Genomic DNA, 6,854 nt, shown 5'->3' with positions numbered 1-6,854 from the left:
AAATCTTTGGTAAAAACGTACATGATACCATATTCACTTTTGCTTTCTCCATTGCCCTGCATGTCTTCCTTCCCTTGCTACAAATTGCTTTTCTTATAAACCTTTTTAAAAAATCAGTCTTAATAACGTACATCATCTTGGATACAAACAATTTACTATATGCAGTGTAAAAACCCCCAAAGCATTTGCAGTTGTCATCAAAAAGCCAAACATTTGTCATAAACTGCCCGTGTGATATGTATGGGGTGATCAGAAGATGGAGTCCACTTGCTGGGTCTCTGACCTTGAACCGTGTCACAGTCTCTCTGATCAGTGGTTCATTTTCTCATGTCTAAAAAGGGACAAATAATACTTGCCCAATATATGAGTTTTGGGAAATATCGGTGAAAGCTCTTACAAACTATAAGTGTTAGGAAAATAGGATTGTTGCTAACATTTCAACTTCCTGTGTGCCTTCTCAATGAGAATCTGAGGTCCTCCAGGGCAAGACCTTAAGTCTTATGCACAGCTTTTTGTCATCCTCTGTAACACGCAAGAATATCTTTCTTAAATTGTAGGTCTTTAATAAGTGTTAGGCTGAGCAGAAAGGCAAAGAGGAGGGAGGCACATTCTCAGGTGACTGTTTCTTCTCCCTCTCCTTGTAGGTTCTGTTTCCATCTTTTCATTGTTCCTTTGCTCTACTCCAGGCTGCTCAGGCCCAGGGCACAAAGTCTTCAGCACACAGGTTCTCTCCAGAGAGCTCTACAAACAGGCCTAGATTCTGAGCCAGCTCTGTGATCATTTAGTTCACCAAGTGAATCATTTGGCCGCTCTGGGCATCGTGCTCTATGAAATGGCTATAATACATCGTTGTTTGCCCGGAGGGTTCTTATCACCAGTAACGGCCCTTGTGAAGTTAAAAAATTATAAGGGCAAAAAGGAGGAGCTTCTGTGGTCAGGATGGGTCATATACCAGGTCTTGGTCTTGGAGAGTCACAGTGTACAAGAGCATGTTCAAGGTTTGGAAAAAAAATCCCGCAGAAAACAAAAGAAAAAAGAAATGGGAGGCGGCAGGTAGGACCATGAATCTAGTCTGAGACACACTGAATTAAAATGATCACTAAGATCCCTTCCAGCTTTAAACATTAAAGAATCTATTGCATTTCTTCCGTGGAACATTATTCAGTATCACTAGAGTTTGTTAATGATAAAGTTCTTCAAATGTGGTGTTTTATTTGTGCTTGACTGATCTCAACAACTCACAGTATCCGATTGGTTTAATATCAATTCACAATGAGCAGGAAGATATATACTGAAGTTGTCTCCAGTCTCTCATCCTCCTGGAAAACTTGTTTTCTTTGCCCCCAAGTTGTCAAACTAGCAAATTATTAGACTCCTCTTTCTAACAGCTTACAGGTGTTAGAGTCCCGTAGTGGTAAGTACCATTCATCATATTGATGATTCTGGGCTAAGTAATTGTTGATGCTTCAAAATTATTTAGCCACTGTACTGGCACTGGTGGGGTGTTTCCTGGGAACCCAGCCATTTGGGAAAAACTCCCAATAGTGAAACCCTCAGGGTAATTACTCTAGTCTCCTGTGGGTGTAAGAACGCTATTGATAATCAGTGCATGACTCTCATGATTTTTAGAGGTGATAGATTATAAGTACCAGTTTAACTAATCCAGAGTGATTTTCCATCCGAGACAGGATGGAACACCTGCCAGAAAAATAAACAAAAACGACTAGCATTTACGGAGTGTTTGTCATGTGCCAGGCATGGTTCTAAGCCCTCCACAGGCTTTAAATCATTTAATCCTTCAATAACACCATGAGGAAAGTACAGTTATTACCTTCATTTTATAGACAATGTAATGGAAGCAAGAAGAGGTTAAATAACTGGCACAAGGTCGCACAGCTAGTAAGTGATAGAGCTGAGACTTGAACTCACATTTTATGAAAATTGTCATCCACACTTTTCACATGAATCTTTGATCACAGTGTCCTTGTCATCACTAGAGTCATTTTTCAGATACACAGCATTTTCCAGAATGTCATCTGCCATTTCATACACGTTGTTTGAACTATAGAATTTTTTAATATGATTCTGTCAGTGGAAATTTTCCAAGCCACCAATACTTATTCACATATAATTAGGTCACATGTTTTCTTTATTCCTACTATAGGTATATAGCCATGATCTCCAAAATACTACCACTTAATGATATTGTTTCCTCCCCCATCACTATACTTATTTTTCAATGAAGAATAGCCTTTTGTTATTACAGAAGCAGTATATGTTCATTGTAGAAAACCAGAAAATACAGAGGGCAACAATAAGATAAATATATATCATGTTCCCACTGTGGTAGGCTGGATAATGGCCCTTCAAAGATATCTATGTCCTGATCCCCAGAACTTGTGAACATGTTAAGTTACATGGCAAAGGGGAAGTAAGGTTGCAGGTGGAATTAAGGTTGCTAATCAACTGACCTTGAGATGGGAGAGTATCCTGGATTACCTTCATGGAACCCGATTATCACGAAGGTCCTAAAAAGTGGAAAAGGGATGCAGAAGAGGAGTTCAGGGTGATGCAATACGAGAAGGACTTGACCTGCTGTTGCTGGCTTTGAAGATGAAGGAAGGACCATGAGCCAGGGAATGTGGGCAGCCTCTAGAACCTGGAAAAAGCAAGGAAATGGATTCTCCCCTAGAGCCTCCAGAAAGGAATGCAGCCCTGCCAACACCTTGATTTAGCTCAGTGAGACCATGTTGAACTTCTAACTTAGTAAGAAGTTGTTTAATCCACCAAATTTTTGGTAATTCGTGTGCAACAATAGAAAACTAATACACCCACCAACCAGAAACTGTTAAGTGTTAATATTTTATTATATATATTTCTAGATATTTTTATACACACACATTTTTTTAACTAAAACAAGATCATGATGCTCTAAAGAGTTTGTTTTCCTTTAATAATATCTTTCTCTTTCCCTGTGAATAAATTTTCATAGCATCTAATACTGCAATCATATTGAAATTACCCTAATTGTTCCCCAGCTATTCCCCCAAAGCTGGTTTGTCCAAATCAGGATTTAGGTCTGGGCCATGCATTTTTTTTGGGCCATGCATTTTTAATGGTTTTATGTCCCTTAGGTATTTTTAATCTAAAACAGTCAGTTTTTTCATCTACTAATTTTCCTTCTCAATGTTTGTCTGATCGCTTCCTCATGTGGTCACTTAGCTTGCTCCTCTGTCCCCTGTATTTCCTATAAATTGGAAGTTACATCAGAGAGCTTGGTCAATTCACGTTAATAAATTTTGTCTAGAATACATTTTGGGTGCTGTTGTGTGTTTCATATGGCACTCCATCAGGAGGTACACGCCATCTGGTTTCCACCATTAGATACCGAAACTCAGACTGTCCTCTGGTTATGGGATGGCAGCCCGAGCTTGCTGCTCTAGAGGGATGTTATTCCCTTGTAATCAGAAAGTATTCTGTGTGGATTTACTTTAATACCATACAGATGTGCAGTTTCCCCTCAACTACGCACCTACTGGCCAGCTCCATCGGACAGCCCTTGCCTGAATGACTGTTCATGAGAAATCACAAAATGGTGATTTTTCTAATGCTATCATTTTTTCTACACTAATTAGCTGCTATTTCTTAGTGAAGAGACTCTTTCCCTAATCAACTAGGTCTGTTTGGTTACCCTGACAAACATTTTGGATTGGGGAAGCATTTTGGACTGCTTCTTCCTTTAGTCATCAATTCTCAAAGGGAGGAATTTAACAACCTCAATGATGACAACTAATATTTTTCTGCCTCTTTTCGAGTATCATTGTGAGCTCACAGATTTTCACAACATCAGGGTATTTCTCTCTAGAATCCTCCTGCGTGATCATGTTACCAATTTGATGTATGTTTAGGTTTTTCAATTCTAGGATGTTTTTTTAGTTGTAATTTTTTAACAGGTAATGCATTTATGTAATTCAATATCAAAATTATATGGAAAAATATTCCCAAAGAATTCTTATTTCTACCCCTGCTCCCTTCCCTCCTACATGACAATATTTTATTAGTTTCTTATTTATATGTCCAGTGTAGTGGGGTTTTTTTGCATATATAAGTGTGTGTGTGTGTGTGTGTCTGTGTGTGTGGTGTAGATATACAGCCTTACTTTAACCCCTCTCCAATTCGTATATATACCCCTTGCTTTTTTTCTTCCACTTAATGGTATATTTTGGAGATCTCTCTATATCAGTACACAGAAGCCTTTCTCATTCTCTTTAGAACTTCTTAGAACTTCATTGTGTGACGTCCTGCAGTTTATTCAACCAGTTGCCTGTTGTTGAACTCTTGCATTCTTTCTAACCTTATATTATTGCAAAAAAATGCTTCAGTGAATAAACGTGTACATTTATTATCTTGTACTTGGGCAGATATAAAGGTAATAGATTCCTAGACTTTGCATTGCTGGGTCAAAGGGTTATTATATCAGTAATTCTCTTTGTGTTTCTAGATTATCCTGCAAGGACTCAATACTTCTAACTACTATGCTAAATTGCTTCTTGAAGGTCTTGGTGTCATCACACAGATGAGTGCATTAAAAAAAAAATGGAGCCTTAAAATAAAAACATATTAACACTAAGGTGAGACCATGTAGCAACTATCTATAGAACTCTTGTACAATGCTGGGGGGAGCATAAAATGATACAATCATTCTAGGGGACAGTTTGGCAATTTCTATATTAAGTTAAACATGCATCTATCCCATAGCCAAGAAATATCACCTCTAGGTATTTACCCAAGAGAAATGAAAACATGTTTTGAAAAAAGAATTTAAGAAGAATATTCAGAGTAGCCTTATTTCTAATAAATCTAAACTGGAAACAACTCAAACGTCCATCAACAGTAAATGGATTAACAAATAGTGGTATATCTGTAGAATGTCACTCAACCATAAAAAGGAATGACATGTATTGATACATTAATAATGTGGATAAATCCCAAAATAATTATGCTGAGTAGAAGAAGCCAGACCAAAAAAGGACCGTGGGTTCCATTTATATGAAGTTCTAAAACAGATAATGCTAATTTATGGTGATTGAAATCAGAATGGTGGTGGCCTCTGTGAGTGCTGGGAATTGGCTAGATAGGATCAAGGTACTAGGGAACTTTCTGGGGTGATGGCAGTGTTCTATATTTTGATTAAGGTTGATTACGTGAGTGTAAACAATGATCAACAGTCATAACTGAATGCTTAATATCTTTGTAGTCGTTTTATTGTGTCATGTAAATTATGCCTTCAATTTTTAAAAATTTGGTCCTCAGCAAGACTCTTTAAGAAGGGACATAGCCTTCTTCCCTCATCACCCCAACACTGTGTCCTCTCTTGTTCTGGATCTCTTAATACTCTTTACCTCTCTGACCCAGTCTTACATTTGACTAGCTTTTACTTTTATAGGCCCAAGTCTTAACTCCCCGAGTAGGTTGTAAGTATCCTAAAACAGAGTTAGGATCATGCCACCTCAATACCCTTTACAACAATGGTTGATAACCTAGGCTGCATATTATTAGAATCACCTGGTGTCTTAGCTCAGCCTGCCATAACAAAATACCAGGGGCTGTGTGGCATAAACAACAGGGATTTATTTTCTCACATTTCTGGAGGCTGGAAGTTCAAGATTAGAATGCCAGCATAGTCAGGTTCTGGTGTGGCCTCTCTTCCTGGCTTTCAGATGGCTGCCTTCTCACTGTGTCTCACATGGCAGAGAGGGAGAGCAAGCTCTCTGGTGTCTCCTCTTATAAGGACACTAATGCCACCATGAAGGCCCCACCTCATCACTTCATCCAAACCCAATTACCTCCCAAAGGCCCCATCTCCAAATACTATCACATTGGGGGTTACAGCTTCAACATATGAATTTGGGGGGGCCACATTCAGTGCATAGCACTTGGGAACATTAAAAAAAAATTAGCAGTGCTTGAGCCTCATGCCCAGAGATCCTGATTCTCTTGATCTGAAGTGGGACCTGGACATCTGTATTTCTTTTAGATTCCCCCATAACATGCAGCTAGGGTTGAGGACTACTCTATACCTTCCTGTTCAAGGTGAGGTCTGTGGACCAACAACATCAGCTTGTTAGAAATGCAGAATCTCTGGTCCCATCCCAGACTGGTGAACCCAAATTTGTATGGTAACAAAATCCCCAGCTGATTCCTTCGCACCATAAAATCTGAAAAATGCTGGTTTACGGCATCTTGCATAGACTCTCATATAAGTATAAGAATGCTTCATCAGTCAATTCCTGTTTAAATCCAAATAGATGAACATTTTGTCAGCAAACCAAATTTCAGCTTTTTTCATCTTGGAAGCCTGGCAGGGTGCAGATCTTGCCTACAAATAATTGCACCTTAGTGTGAAGCTTTTATATATTGCCCGTATATCACTGTCTATTAACAAAAAAGCAGCAAATAGACCCAATGTTAAAAACAAAATCCCAATGTTTTTGCAAATATTTATACTACCATCCCAGCAATTCTATCACAATGAATGATTACTTCCTTAGCTTCAGGTGAGCTTTAAAATTGACAATGAAACAGAATAAGGTAGTTGTACTCCAACTGAAAGAGAAGTGGCATTTAGCACGGAGTCTGAATACTGTGTAACTAATAAATAATTCAGTAAACTAGGGAAAGAAAAAACATGCAAGCTTAAACAAACAGCAGAGAATTCCTAATGCTTAAAATATCCTTAAGGTTGGGAAATGAGAAGATTATTATATATGATGCTATTTTGTGGCATAGAGTGCTAGGTTTCAAAAGATTTGATTACAATAATTATGCTTAATACTAAAAATATAGAAAGGAAT

The sequence above is a fragment of the Orcinus orca genome, chromosome 9, assembly GCF_937001465.1.
Source record: "Orcinus orca chromosome 9, mOrcOrc1.1, whole genome shotgun sequence".
In the NCBI taxonomy this organism is placed as follows: domain Eukaryota; kingdom Metazoa; phylum Chordata; class Mammalia; order Artiodactyla; family Delphinidae; genus Orcinus; species Orcinus orca.
This window is presented reverse-complemented; position numbering follows the sequence as displayed.